This window comes from Lissotriton helveticus, chromosome 1_1, assembly GCF_964261635.1.
Source record: "Lissotriton helveticus chromosome 1_1, aLisHel1.1, whole genome shotgun sequence".
Lineage (NCBI taxonomy): Eukaryota > Metazoa > Chordata > Amphibia > Caudata > Salamandridae > Lissotriton > Lissotriton helveticus.
In genome coordinates, this window is record NC_136057.1 from 1,033,214,797 (window position 1) to 1,033,230,995 (window position 16,199).

The following is a 16,199-nucleotide window of genomic DNA, read 5'->3' on the forward strand; positions in this document are numbered from 1 at the left end:
CCACATCAAAACGCGAAACATGTCGACCTGACCTGACCGTATACATTTCACTTTCACCAACAAGCACTATATCTTTCTAGCTACTGAGGGCCATAACTACCCTCGAGCAGCACCTAAACGTTTGGTTTTTTAATCATGACAGAGGGATCTCACCTATTAAAACTGACCTACCCTTGATACCCTCTAGCCATTTTTAACTCACTTCTCACCACTCATTGAGCACTGACCCATACACATCATACGGCTTGATCAACAAAAGATCTCCGATAAAGGGACCCTTCGGGGGAACCATAGGGCATTACAGCGCCGGCCCGACGAGGAGCACCGCCCAATGATGAAGCATGACATCCTTCGGGGTGTGTGAGGGCATCAAGTAAAAGTATCCACTACTTTTTTCCACCTTCCTCTAAAAACGACTCTCCCCCCACATTCACTTTCTTAGGAACAGTGACTCTCGTTAATAAACTATCTACCTCTCGGGAGCACGAGCCACTGGACCTATATCTAGCTCCCCGCCCCCCTCCTTTCTTTTCAAGTTTGAACGTGTAAGCCCATTAAAGTCACACCTGTTGGCTTTTACATTTTTTTGATAACTTTCATTATTGATACGCAATCATGTTCACTACACAAACACTGTTCTGCAGTGAATTTAACAGGGCACCCAGACCGTATAAGAATCTTAAATATGTTGAATCTCTTTTTAATATGTTAGTCTTGGATCATTATATACCTTCCAGTAAAATAAAGACATATTATGGTATGTACGCTACTGTTCTGCATGGACTGTTTATTAATTGGAAATGTGCTGCATCATTATTGCAAAATGTTCCTTTCTTTGTTATAAAATGTGTATTTTTTTGCCACATAATGATCATAAAGCATATAATACATTGTCTGATCAATTTAGTCCCCCTGCGTGTAATCAAACTCCCTGGACCTCTTAGCTTGTTCCGCCACTCCCCTACCCAAAAACCTATAGACCCTAGGTGACATTCGGAAAGAGGTATTTATGCACCTAGGCATATTGTGTGAGAGCGAAAGGTAAGTCATCGATGTTATATGAGATGAAAAGGAGTCAGGGAAGTTTGTGTGAAGGAATGTTCTTAGGCATTATATGAGAGGGAAATGGAGATTAAAGGATGTACGAGAGGGAAATGGGTATTGGGTATCATGCTGGAGGAGACGAGAAAGTCAACTTTGTGTGAGAGGGAAAGACATAAATAGGATTCATTGACGTTAAAAGAGAAGTTAGTGCCTCGAATGCGAGAAAAAAAGGTTGTTGCATATTAATTAAGACGTGAATGCAAATTTAGCTTTGTGTGAGAGGAAAAGGGGCATAAGAGAATGTCTGCAAGAGAAAGAGATTTTAGGGAACTTGTGAAAGAAAAATGGGCGTATGGCATTGTGGGAGACCAAAAACGTTTAGGGATCACTTGAGAAGATGAGAATAAGAACCGGGAGGGCCAAAACAATGTGTGATAAGCAAATGGATCTTCAAGACTGGGTGAGAAAGAAATGGGTGTTATGAATCAGGCGAGTGACAGAGACTTTAGGCATTGTGTGAAATTAAAATGGATGTTAGGATCAGGTGAGAGAGGAAGAGGAGGCAGTGAAAGAGCTGAAAAGGGAAGGGGTGAAACTGTTGTGTAAAAGGTAAGAAGATGTTTGATGTTTGATAGGCAATGGAATGTTAGGAAGTTGTGTTGATACCTTGTATAACACAGTATTGATTTAAGAAAGCAGCACATTTTGTTGATTGGGTCATAGATTCTACTTTTAGAGTGGAGTGAGTATTCTAGAGGTCTTTGTAATAAATTGCATTGTGTTTTCTGTAGATTAGAATTTCCGAGGTAAGGGACAGATGTACAACGGTTTTATGGCTGTTGTTAACCTTCCCATTCACTAAATAAGATAGTTTACTGCCAATAAAAACGTTTTCTAATGTACTGAACCCGTCTAGGGGAAAATGTTCCTGAATCGCTAAATGTGTTTAGAAATGATTACCGATATGCAGTTTGGAAGTGGCGAGTTTGGAAGTCCCTCACTAATTCCAAATCTGTATCCTATTGGCAATGGTTTGCCATCGTAATTCCACTTACAAACAAGTAACCAATTATCAACTCCAAAGTTGGGGTGGTAGTTGATTCGCAAAGGGCAAGGGGCCACATTTGGACCTCTTTCCCTTTGGGAATCATGGTGGCAGCTTCAAGGGGAGTAGACCGTGGTACAGGGGGCAACTGCCTGTTCACATTGAAGTTTCCAAAATGGACAAACTTTAGAAACAACATAATAATAAATCAGCCCTAGATCTGGCTGCTTTAAAAATAAAATCTATTTTGAAATACTTTACAGGGTTGGTGGTCTGCTGTCCCCTGCAGGTCACCACCCCCTTTGATGGAGTTGAAGGGAGTGGGAACTAACAGCCTACCTAATGAGTATAAGTTAGGTTGTTCTGTGACCTCCCCCGATTCCTTATTTTGTGAACCGGCCTATTATGATGAAGGTTGACTCAAATGACTGGTCGCAAAACATTGGTGCTTAATTTACGGCCACTTTGTCGGATAAGTGCAATAGTACATCTGGCCCTACATGGGGATACCCCATGCACTGCACTTATAAGTGTAACTAACCATTTAATAACTCTGGCTCACTTTGCTCATGCTCAGGTTGGAAGGCTCTTGTTGATGAAAGGAGGATTTATTTTCAGTCAAATATCGGGTTTGTGCTGATATTTAAAGCTAATGTACAGCATTCAGTGAGTCTTTTCTTTCCCCAGTCTGGCTTTCCTTGGTCAAGGGGACGCCACTCCTGGCCCGCATCGGCAAAGTCAAAACAACCTCTAGCAAAGCTAGTAGGTCACCTTTGACACCTCCTGGCTTTGCCAATGGTTTTGGCCTTGCTGCACATCATCCCTGATGCATCCCTGGTGCTGTGCAGCATGGCTAATAAACCAGAAAATACAGGAGTCGGTGGCTGGCTGTGTCATTTTGTAGTTGTGTGCACCAAGCGTGCTCGTGCCAACACAATGCGGCTGCCCGAGGCCACCGCAGGAGGCCACTCAAGAGGGCAGCCCTCTAGTAGCATCGGGCACCCCACACCCCCCTCCTCCTGAGGGGGCACGGACTCTGGTGAAGTCACCTTCCTTGGCGCGAACGGTGCTGCGTAAAGTCCGATGTGAGAGGCGGGGTGAGGGGTATATAGGTCCCCCTTACCACGCTGACGACCTCTTTGTCGCACCGGACACGCCGTCTCCCACCCTACCGCTTACCCGGCGTGGCTGGTGGCAGGAAGTATGGTGGGACTGTTGTAATGTTGTACTTTTTTCGTTGCAGGCGGAGTTAGAGGGCGATCTAGAAGCAAATGGGTACAGAAGGGTACCTCTGCACGACACATATGGGTGCCAGAGCCAAAGCCCAGGAGCCTCATCGGAGGTTCCAGGAAACCGTGTTGGCGCCCCGTTAGTCTGTTGGGCGGTTGTGGGCCTGAACAACCGGGGGCTTGCCTTGCTACGCTCCGCCCTGAAAGGGGCGTGAGTAATAAGGGACCAGGTGCCACATGATCCGGGAGGAGGATCACCAGAAGGGGCAGAACAGATGGGGTTCGCCCCAGTGCTGCTCGGCTCATCAGGCGGGCAGGCAGCACAGATGGTTGTCTGCCCTTGGATCGCCCGTAAGATAACCCACCATATTACATAACGTTGTATGTAATAAACCTGCAGCAGTTTTCCCAAAACAAAATCTTTGTGGTGTGTACCTATTTGTATGCATGCTATGTGCTTGGGGGTGGGGAGTGTTGCCATGATGGTGCTATGACACTGGTGTTTTAATTTTTTTTTTAACAGATACGACTTGCAGCGATTGAAAAGAATAAATAAAAGTAACTTGAGCAGCTGGCAAAAGAAGGGGGCGAATCACTGAGGGAGGTAAGCAAAAGGAGAGCAGGCAGAAGCAACACGGAGAACTTGGATGGGTGGGAGCAACGTGAAGGGTGTAGGGACTGAAGCAAATGGAGAGAGAGCAACGTTGGGAGTGGAAGTGAAGGAACAAGAGGGAGCACATGGTAGAGGTAAAGTGCTTTTTGGGAGAGCGGGTCGAAGGCCGAACCTAAATACGAGTGAAAGATTACGAAACAGCTGTGGAAAGTGACTTTTTTTAACGTTATAAAAATGTGCTCAGAGAATGGGGAAGTGCAGTCACTCTCGTTGAGTGCTTTTGGAAAAAGAAAAAAAAAATCCTGAAAACAGACACTTGTGGAAGGATAAAAAGAACGAATCAGAGAGATAGTAAACAGGTTATGCTCCACGTGAGGGACAAAGACTAGTCGAATGGGTTGAAAAATAAAACCATCAAATAGAAATAAATAAATTATGAGTAATAAAATAAAAAGGAATACAATGGGTAAAGGTGCTTTCCAGGTGACCACTGATTTGTCTCCGAGACTGTTACAACCGTGCTGTCCTGCAGATTTCGACCGAACGACTTCTGGTCCCTTTGTCAATAGTACACATTGTTACCCTGTCAGATAGGATTTAGCTGCTATGTCTAAAATGGTACACGCATCGGTGCTAGAAGATATCCAGCAGCCCTGAAATTTAAATGAAGACTCATATTTCAAATAAAAATAAGCAAAACTTATCCAAGTGACCTACATTGCACTGTGGAATGTTTCAACTTGTAAGTGTTTCACTTTGACAGCTCACTGGACAACTCCAGGCCATTGAACCCAGACCTCTGTGTTCCCAACATTGCACGTACAACATTGTAATGCTAAAAGAGACGGATATCAGTGCAAAGGAAACTACAGGTTTTACGGCAGATACTAATGTAGACACGGCTCACATCTTAGCAAGAAGTTGACATGGGGCATGTAGGAGAGTAGGGTCTGCTATCCTATGGTCACCCCAAATTTTTGCTTTTTGCTTCACTGGTTTTCGACTACTGAGGCTGTGGGCCTGCTGATCAGACCCCCAGCCTGCTGTTCTCTCACTAAATTAATGACACATGTGCTATAGGCACATACCAATTGGAAATGGACTCCTTGTCAGCCCCTGTAGAAGCACTATAGGTGCACAGGGCACAGGAGCCACTAAGGCCTACCAGGGGCTGCAGCATATCTTTTGCCACCCCTGGCTGGTTCTTAAATTGACACAACTGGCTGATCACTCAGCTGGGGTAAGGTGGTGTACACACCCCTTGCTTAGATATAGTATACCTATGTCTAAACCTATATCTGGACACATGTAAACCTGTGAGCCACTCCTATAGACAGGCCTCACCAATCCTGGAGGCTGGGTGCATGGTTTTTATGTGAGATGGAGCTCTAGCATGAGCTGAGCCTGTCTGCAGCCGTCGGGAACAAATCCCTAAGCTGTTTCAGGATAATGCCATACCATATACTATTAAGTGCCTTATAATCCTCGCGGTTATTTAGCAACTCTGGTTTGGCTTTATCAAAACATGTCGTGTAAGGTGTCATACGCTTTGGAATACCATCCCCTCGCCAGTTCTGGCGACGGGGATGGCATTCCACCCCTCTAGAGGGGTAAGACATGTTACTTCACTTTAATGCGGTTGATTTCTCCAAAGGCCTTAAGATCCACAAAATGGATGCCTCTGCCACAGACAAATGTCTGGACCCCTGGAGCTGACCGAAACCCAGTCAAGGGGGTCCTGGACAAAGGGTTTCCTGTCACAGGAGGGTGTCACCGCCCTCCAGACAGGAGATAGTGTATTGTAGCAGGGAGGTTTGAAAGAAACCAGACACTGCCTGGGGCGCACAAGGCTGCCCCTTGCATAATCCGGCCAAACCGGTTCTGGGGCACTCCAGCCCTCGTGCCAGGGCGGCCTGGATCAAAGGAAGGGGGTGTATCCACCCACTTCCTGGGTCCCACCCATAGGAGGGGACCTAGCAGGTAATCACGCCCACCAGATTCGAATAAGAGTGGGAGCAGTGCCAATGCACATCAGATTTCCTGGAAGAAACATTTGAAACGATATTCTGGACCCTTCGCCCTCCATCTCAACGTGGAAGCCCGAAGAATCTCCCTTGTGGTCAAGGAGTGACCACCCTGCAGCAGCAGGCACCATCCAGCCCTCGACGTCTACTTAGTTGCAGTTCCCGCCGGAACTCGAGCGACTGAGATCGACGAGATCAAGCCTGCCCAGCTTCTAACAGCCCGATCCACAGTCCCTGCAAAGCTGAGACCCGTGGAGGCGACCGGAAGCGTGGGGCACGCCATCTTGAAGTGACCACGAGACGCTGACCGTGCAGCCCACGAGTGACCCTCGAAGCTGTACACCGGGGTTTGAGAAGCCCCCACCCTGAGCTACTCCTGAGCCGAAGTTCAGCCCTCCACACTCGACGAGTGTTGCGTGGGGCCCTTTGGCACGATTTGGCTCAACGCGTTGGCCCGGTCACTTGCCAGCTGGCTTGTGGTCCCTGTGCCGACGAACTGCCTAAGAAGACTTGTGATTCTGGTTGCTCCAGATCCACACCAGCTCCCCTGAAAAGGAGCCCCAACTCTGACCTTCCTGGTCCGAGTGAGAAGCAATCTTCCGATCCTGCGTGGATTGCTCTTACCAAGGCTTGTTTGCTCCAAACTTGAAGCCGACTGCACCGACGGTGAGAGCCTGCGTGGGACAGATCGTGACCTGCTCCTGGACGTCGCAGATGCCCCAGAGCCCACGTGACAGCGGAGAGAAGCTCCTTGACGACCACCTGATTGCGCCCGACATTGCCTGGTTCCGTCCTGGTTCCACCCTGGTCACTGCTGAGTGACCCAGACTCTGTCCCCTCTGCTTTCAGGTACTCTACAACTTGAGTCCACCCTTGGACTCCACCGGACACTTCGTCTTCACCCTGCCTGCAGCCCTTTCAGCTTCAAGCACCAAGAGCCTGCGTGTCAAAACCCGACGCCACTTCGACCCTGTGCACCCACTTCCTGTGGGTGAGGTAACTTTGCTCCGCCGGTGTTCCCACACTGGTGCACACCTCTAGGGTCTGTGTGTTAAGTTTTGTTCCTCTAGGTTCAGCGGAAGTGTCCTTAAACTCTAACTCTTTGACTTTTACGCACCATTGGTTAACATTGGTGCATGCGTGCGCTTTCCGCACATCTCCCGAATCCCGAGGGCCATTCCCGACTTCAGCATTGCTTGTCCTGACTGCTCCCAGCGATTCCCTAGGCCCTAGGCCTAACCACTGCTCGAGTGGCCTTTCTTATACCACTTGTTTAGTATATGGTTTGAGTGGCCACCCGCCCTCATCCATAATTGTGCAACTTGTATGTTTAAACAGTGCTTTTGATTTAACGCTTGTGCCCCTTTATTCATAAAGAATACTGGGGATTGTTTTTAGTAATAAACACATATATTTTTATAATATATACTTGTGTGGTGTCCTTTCATTTGGTATTACAGGATTGTATGTGGTAAAACAGCTCGCTTAACACGACCTCTTAAGTTAAGCCTTTAGGCTGCTTAGTCCATGCTACCCCTAGGATAGCTTGTCTAATAAGGTTGACTTACAACCAGACACCATAAGGGATTGTTTGGTCAGGTAGTAGGTGGTTCCAGAATTGGAAACATCCCCTACCAGGCCAACTTCTCACATTGGTGAGCAGCGGTGCGGATTTGAGCTTGCTGTTGTTTTACCATTGCAATCTTTATATCAAATTGAAAGATCACATCAAGTACCTCTAGGTACATATAAATCAAAAGCTTAGCATATTAAGTTCTACTGAACTTAGTAGTTGTAGGTTGAAGGGATTAGCACACCCTGACTACAACTAACTAGCAAGGTACAGTAGGAAAACACTTAGTGTAGGTAAGTGCACCACTTACACCTCACTAGTAACCATGTCTGACACAGGAAAGGCCTCAGGGTCTAGTCCTGTGACAGTTGACCCTACCCAGGCAACTTTTGGATATGACAAACTAACCCGCAGAGACTTGATTGCCTTGTGCAAAGCAAGAGGGTTAAAAAGGGGCAGAAGCCCCACCTGCCTAATCCTGGTAGAAATCCTAGAACAGGATGACTTAGAGAAGGCAAAAGCAGCTTCCCTAGATACAGGAACTGGAGGGAACCCCCCTGCAGTTGATCCCCTTGAAGAAGAGGATGATGATGACTTGGATGAGGACTCAGATGCTGAGGACTTAGGAGTACAGGATCAGGGTAGCCAGGTTCCAGTTGGTAGGCTTAGCCAGGCCAACTTGGACCTACTGGGGAATGGAGAGGGCCAGCACCTCCCCAGAACCCAACATATGATTCCCCCAGGCAACAGAAGAGTGAGATCTCCCTCAGGGGACTCTCATCTTTCTAGTGCCTCCAGGGAATCACAGAGAGGCATGAATGCTTCTCAAAAGTTAGAGCATAGGGCCAGAATGAGGGCTGTCAAACTCCAGATAGAGAGGGAGGAGGTAGCCTTGGCTCAAGCTAGACTTGCCTTGGCAAGAGAGCAGAAATTAAGTGGCTTAGATGTCACTGGTGGCAGCAATTTTCCAAGAGAAAAAGACAGGGCCTATGATAATAGAAACCTGACCAAAATTGTGCCCCCCTTTAAAGAAGGGGATGACATCCACAAATGGATGACTGCTCTTGAGAGAGCCTGCATGGTACAGCAGGTTCCTGAGAATCAGTGGGCTGCAATTTTGTGGTACTCCTTTTCTGAGAAAGGGAGGGACAGGCTCCTCACAGTTAGACCTGAGGATGCCAAAAACTACTCTGTTTTGAAGAGTGCTCTCATTGAAGGGTATGGCCTAACCACTGAGCAATACAGGTTGTTGTTCAGAGACACCCAGAAAGCACAGACTCAAGACTGGACTGATTTTGTGGAGTGTGCCACTAAGGCTTTGGAGGGTTGGTTGCAGGGAAGTAAAGTTTCAGACTATACAGGATTGTACAATCTTATGATGAGAGAACAGATCCTTAATAACTGTACAAACCAGCTGTTGCATCAATACCTTATTGACTCTGATCTGACCTCTCCCCAAGAATTGGGAAAGAAGGCAGACAAATGGGTCAGAACAAGGATTAAGCAGAAACCCCAGAACCAAGGTGGTGACCAGAAGAAAACAGACCAGAAGGGTGGTAATCAGAATCAGAAAGATAAAGAAAAAGACCAGAAGTCTTCAGGCCCCCAAACTAATAGTAAGGAGGGTGGTTCCCAAACCGGTAACAAGAAGAAGAAGAACAAAGGTCCAAAGACACCTTGGTGCAATACCTGCAAATCAGTTTCACACTGGGGCAGTGAGTGCACCAAGGCAAATCCAGTTCCCACCACTACAGCTCCTAAAGCAACTGCAACCCCAAGTACAGTAAGCAGTGGTGGAACACAGTCCAAGGGTGTAGCTGGGTTGACCCTGGGTATTGAAGTAGGATCTGGCCTAGTCAGAGTCCCTACACAGGCAGTTCTCCTGTATGATGTGGACATTGAGTTGCCCACTGCAGTAAGCCCCACTAACCTGGGCAAATACAGGCAGACTCCCTTAATAAATGAGAAACTGGCTCAAGCTTACAGGGACACATGTGCTAGTGTCACCATGGTGACCCCTGGCTTTGTGGACCCTGGGCAGATTGTACTAGGAGAGAGCTACCTAGTAACCAATGCAAGCAACTCCACTACCTCCCATAGTGTGGCAGTTGTGAACTTCTCCTGGGGAGGGGTTGATGGCCTAAAGAAAGTTGTGGTGAGTGCAGACCTACCAGTAGACTGTCTGTTAGGCAATGACCTTGAAAGCTCAGCATGGTCAGAAGTGGAGTACAGGACTCATGCAGAAATGCTAGGGATTTCAGAGCATGTCCTTGCCATGACAAGGGCTCAGGCTAAGAAGTGCCTTCCTGAACCAGTGGTGGATCTTGAGACAATAGACCAGCCACAACCCAAGAGAAGGAGCAAGAGAGGAAAGGCCTCGCCTTCCACCTTGCCCCAGGTTGAGGATCAGGTTTCAGAGGAAACTGATTCTGCAGTCCAAGAGGAGACTGTCTCTGAGGAGCTTGAACCTGACCAGGTTGAGTTTCTGGGGACAGGGGGACCCTCAAGGGCAGACCTGAGGCAGGCTCAATTAGATTGCCCTTCCCTTGAACCCCTCAGACAGCAGGCTGCTGCTGAGGCTGCTGGGGATGCCCAAGGTACCCATACTGTGTATTGGGATGAGGGACTCCTTTACTCAGAGGCTAGAGCCCCCAAGCCTGGCATGACCAGGAGGTTGGTGATACCTCTGCAGTTTAGGGGATTCCTCCTTACCTTGGCCCATGATATTCCCCTTGCAGGACACTTAGGCCAGAACAAGACGTGGGACAGGCTTGTTCCACACTTTCACTGGCCTCACATGTCAGAGGATGTCAAGGAGTTTTGTCGCTCCTGTGTCACTTGCCAAGCCAGTGGTAAGTCAGGTGGCACAACAAAGGCCCCCCTAATACCACTACCTGTGGTGGGGGTCCCCTTTGAGAGAGTTGGAATTGATATTGTGGGTCCAATGGACCCCCAAACAGCATCTGGGAACAGATTCATACTGGTGGTAGTGGATCATGCCACCAGGTACCCAGAGGCTATTCCCCTAAGGACCACCACAGCACCTGTGGTGGCAAAAGCCCTCATTGCAGTTTTCTCAAGAGTGGGCTTTCCTAAGGAGGTACTATCAGATAGAGGGACAAATTTCATGTCCAGCTATCTAAAAGCAATGTGGAAGGAATGTGGAGTAAACTATAAGTTTACCACCCCATATCATCCACAATGCAATGGGCTTGTGGAGAGATTTAACAAGACCCTTAAAGGCATGATAAAGGGATTACCAGAGAAGCTCAGGCGGAAATGGGACATTCTTTTACCCTGCCTGCTCTTTGCTTACAGAGAGGTCCCACAGAAGGGGGTTGGCTACAGCCCTTTTGAACTTTTGTTTAGCCACCCTGTGAGAGGTCCATTGTGTTTGGTGAAGGAAGGATGGGAGTTACCTCTCAAAAAGCCCAAACTAGACATAGTGGACTATGTACTTGGTCTCCGCTCCAGGATGGCTGAGTACATGAAAAGAGCATCCAAGAACCTGGAGGCCAGCCAAGAATTGCAGAAAGCTTGGCATGACCAAAAGGCTGTGCTGGTAGAGTTCCAACCAGGACAGAAGGTATGGGTACTGGAGCCAGTGGCTCCAGCAGCACTCCAAGACAAGTGGAGTGGACCCTATCCTATTATTGAGAAGAAAGGGGAAGTCACCTACTTGGTAGACTTTGGAACCCCCAGGAGCCCTCACAGGGTAATCCATGTGAATCGCTTGAAAGCATTTGTAGACAGGGAGGACATGAGCTTGCTCATGGCCACAGATGGGGAACAGGAGGAAGAGAGTGACCCTCTCCCAGACCTGCTTTCTCAGAACCCTGATGATGGTTCAGTTGATGGAGTAGCCTTGGCAGGCAGCCTCACTGACCAGCAACAGAGGGACTGCAGACAAGTTTTGCAGGCTCACAGGCAAATGTTTTCACTCACACCCAGCCAAACTGACTGGTGTACCCATGTTGTGGACACTGGTGACAGTCTGCCTGTCAAGAATAAGATCTACAGGCAACCTGATCATGTCAGGGATTGCATCAGGGCTGAGGTGCAAAAGATGTTGGAGCTTGGAGTGATTGAGCCATCAGAGAGCCCATGGGCCAGCCCAGTAGTCCTGGTGCCAAAACCTCATACCCAAGATGGTAAGAGAGAAATGAGGTTTTGCGTGGATTACAGGGGTCTCAATGCTGTCACTAGGACAGATGCTCACCCCATTCCAAGAGCAGATGAGCTCATTGACAGATTGGCTTCTGCCAAGTTTCTGAGCACATTTGATCTGACAGCTGGCTACTGGCAAATCAGACTAGCTGAGGAGTCAAAAGCCAAAACAGCATTCTCTACCCCTAGTGGACATTATCAGTTTGTGGTAATGCCCTTTGGTTTGAAGAATGCACCTGCCACTTTCCAAAGGTTGGTGAACCAAGTCCTTACTGGGTTGGATGACTTTTGTGCAGCTTATCTAGATGATATTGCTGTCTTTAGCTCCACCTGGGAGGATCACCTGATCCACCTGAAGAAAGTTTTGGAGGCCCTGCAAAAGGCAGGCCTAACTATCAAGGCCACAAAGTGCCAGATAGGGCAGAGTAAGGTTGTATACCTGGGCCACCTAGTAGGTGGAGGCCAGGTTCAGCCACTGGAAAGCAAAATCCAGGCCATACAGGACTGGGCTCCTCCAGTTACCCAGACACAAGTCAGAGCCTTCTTGGGCCTGACTGGGTATTACAGAAAGTTTGTGAAAAACTATGGGTCTATAGTGACACCATTAAATGACTTGACATCCAAGAAGATGCCAAAAAAGGTTCAGTGGACAGTTAGCTGTCAGAAGGCATTTGAAGACCTGAAGAAGGCCATGTGCTCTGCACCTATCCTAAAGAGTCCTGACTACTCCAAACAGTTCATTGTTCAGACAGATGCTTCTGAGTTGGGGGTGGGAGCTGTACTCTCACAACTTAATCAAGATGGTCAAGACCAGCCAATTGCTTTCATTAGCAGGAGGCTAACCCCAAGAGAAAAACGTTGGTCAGCCATTGAGAGGGAGGCCTTTGCTGTGGTTTGGGCATTAAAGAAGTTGAGGTCCTACTTGTTTGGAACTCACTTCCTGGTGCAAACAGACCATAAGCCCCTCTTATGGCTTAATCAGATGAAGGGTGAAAATCCCAAACTGCTCAGGTGGTCCATTTCCCTACAGGGGATGGACTTTACAGTGGAGCACCGCCCAGGGACTGACCATGGTAATGCAGATGGTCTCTCCAGGTACTTCCACTTAGAACATGAAGACTTATCTGGTCAAGGTTAGTTTAATGTCCCTGCGTTTGGGGGGGGGTTGTGTAGGAGAGTAGGGTCTGCTATCCTATGGTCACCCCAAATTTTTGCTTTTTGCTTCACTGGTTTTCGACTACTGAGGCTGTGGGCCTGCTGATCAGACCCCCAGCCTGCTGTTCTCTCACTAAATTAATGACACATGTGCTATAGGCACATACCAATTGGAAATGGACTCCTTGTCAGCCCCTGTAGAAGCACTATAGGTGCACAGGGCACAGGAGCCACTAAGGCCTACCAGGGGCTGCAGCATATCTTTTGCCACCCCTGGCTGGTTCTTAAATTGACACAACTGGCTGATCACTCAGCTGGGGTAAGGTGGTGTACACACCCCTTGCTTAGATATAGTATACCTATGTCTAAACCTATATCTGGACACATGTAAACCTGTGAGCCACTCCTATAGACAGGCCTCACCAATCCTGGAGGCTGGGTGCATGGTTTTTATGTGAGATGGAGCTCTAGCATGAGCTGAGCCTGTCTGCAGCCGTCGGGAACAAATCCCTAAGCTGTTTCAGGATAATGCCATACCATATACTATTAAGTGCCTTATAATCCTCGCGGTTATTTAGCAACTCTGGTTTGGCTTTATCAAAACATGTCGTGTAAGGTGTCATACGCTTTGGAATACCATCCCCTCGCCAGTTCTGGCGACGGGGATGGCATTCCACCCCTCTAGAGGGGTAAGACATGTTACTTCACTTTAATGCAGTTGATTTCTCCAAAGGCCTTAAGATCCACAAAATGGATGCCTCTGCCACAGACAAATGTCTGGACCCCTGGAGCTGACCGAAACCCAGTCAAGGGGGTCCTGGACAAAGGGTTTCCTGTCACAGGAGGGTGTCACCGCCCTCCAGACAGGAGATAGTGTATTGTAGCAGGGAGGTTTGAAAGAAACCAGACACTGCCTGGGGCGCACAAGGCTGCCCCTTGCATAATCCGGCCAAACCGGTTCTGGGGCACTCCAGCCCTCGTGCCAGGGCGGCCTGGATCAAAGGAAGGGGGTGTATCCACCCACTTCCTGGGTCCCACCCATAGGAGGGGACCTAGCAGGTAATCACGCCCACCAGATTCGAATAAGAGTGGGAGCAGTGCCAATGCACATCAGATTTCCTGGAAGAAACATTTGAAACGATATTCTGGACCCTTCGCCCTCCATCTCAACGTGGAAGCCCGAAGAATCTCCCTTGTGGTCAAGGAGTGACCACCCTGCAGCAGCAGGCACCATCCAGCCCTCGACGTCTACTTAGTTGCAGTTCCCGCCGGAACTCGAGCGACTGAGATCGACGAGATCAAGCCTGCCCAGCTTCTAACAGCCCGATCCACAGTCCCTGCAAAGCTGAGACCCGTGGAGGCGACCGGAAGCGTGGGGCACGCCATCTTGAAGTGACCACGAGACGCTGACCGTGCAGCCCACGAGTGACCCTCGAAGCTGTACACCGGGGTTTGAGAAGCCCCCACCCTGAGCTACTCCTGAGCCGAAGTTCAGCCCTCCACACTCGACGAGTGTTGCGTGGGGCCCTTTGGCACGATTTGGCTCAACGCGTTGGCCCGGTCACTTGCCAGCTGGCTTGTGGTCCCTGTGCCGACGAACTACCTAAGAAGACTTGTGATTCTGGTTGCTCCAGATCCACACCAGCTCCCCTGAAAAGGAGCCCCGACTCTGACCTTCCTGGTCCGAGTGAGAAGCAATCTTCCGATCCTGCGTGGATTGCTCTTACCAAGGCTTGTTTGCTCCAAACTTGAAGCCGACTGCACCGACGGTGAGAGCCTGCGTGGGACAGATCGTGACCTGCTCCTGGACGTCGCAGATGCCCCAGAGCCCACGTGACAGCGGAGAGAAGCTCCTCGACGACCACCTGATTGCGCCCGACATTGCCTGGTTCCGTCCTGGTTCCACCCTGGTCACTGCTGAGTGACCCAGACTCTGTCCCCTCTGCTTTCAGGTACTCTACAACTTGAGTCCACCCTTGGACTCCACCGGACACTTCGTCTTCACCCTGCCTGCAGCCCTTTCAGCTTCAAGCACCAAGAGCCTGCGTGTCAAAACCCGACGCCACTTCGACCCTGTGCCCCCACTTCCTGTGGGTGAGGTAACTTTGCTCCGCCGGTGTTCCCACACTGGTGCACACCTCTAGGGTCTGTGTGTTAAGTTTTGTTCCTCTAGGTTCAGCGGAAGTGTCCTTAAACTCTAACTCTTTGACTTTTACGCACCATTGGTTAACATTGGTGCATGCGTGCGCTTTCCGCACATCTCCCGAATCCCGAGGGCCATTCCCGACTTCAGCATTGCTTGTCCTGACTGCTCCCAGCGATTCCCTAGGCCCTAGGCCTAACCACTGCTCGAGTGGCCTTTCTTATACCACTTGTTTAGTATATGGTTTGAGTGGCCACCCGCCCTCATCCATAATTGTGCAACTTGTATGTTTAAACAGTGCTTTTGATTTAACGCTTGTGCCCCTTTATTCATAAAGAATACTGGGGATTGTTTTTAGTAATAAACACATATATTTTTATAATATATACTTGTGTGGTGTCCTTTCATTTGGTATTACAGGATTGTATGTGGTAAAACAGCTCGCTTAACACGACCTCTTAAGTTAAGCCTTTAGGCTGCTTAGTCCATGCTACCCCTAGGATAGCTTGTCTTATAAGGTTGACTTACAACCAGACACCATAAGGGATTGTTTGGTCAGGTAGTAGGTGGTTCCAGAATTGGAAACATCCCCTACCAGGCCAACTTCTCACAGGGCACATATTCCTTACTCTGCAAGTTCACTTATAGTTTAAACCTACAGTCTCTCAATAATTGAATGTGTTGGGCCAGCCTTTCTCAACTGCACTTCGATCATTGATCTCGTATACCCACTAAACCTATACTAGCTGCTGCAGGGTCCATCCGTCAAGTTCTACCGATCCTACCCAACACTGTGATTCAAATATCAGCCCTCAGTGCTTTGCCATTTACTAAAGCCCTGCATAGATGTCTTCCATCAAGGTTATCCACAGCTGAGCTGTAAATTGAACCCCAGGACATGCACCAATGCCATAAAAGCTATGGTGGCAGTGAGTGCATCCCTACTGTCACATTATTCACAAGACTTGTGGCGTGCGCTGGCAAGTTCCAGCCCAGAAACCAACATTCCAAGACACACTGGCTCATTACAGCCGGTCCAACTACCCAGTCATCATTGTAAAATAGAAAGCAATACATTTTGAGTAATCAAATAAAAAGGAACACAATGGGTAAAGTTGCTTTCCAGGTGGCCAATATACCAACAGTCGTGGCACCAATTCCCAACAGTCTTGCACCTCATTAGGTTTATAATGATTTGCAGAAGAG

General features: G+C 48.6%; 1 protein-coding gene across 1 annotated transcript in view; it reads right to left on the minus strand.

Annotated features, from left to right (window-relative positions):
* Nucleotides 1-16,199, minus strand: part of LOC144771940 (protocadherin-15-like) — a 295,105-nt gene that overhangs the window by 142,507 nt on the left and 136,399 nt on the right. The gene's annotated exons all lie outside the window — the stretch shown is intronic.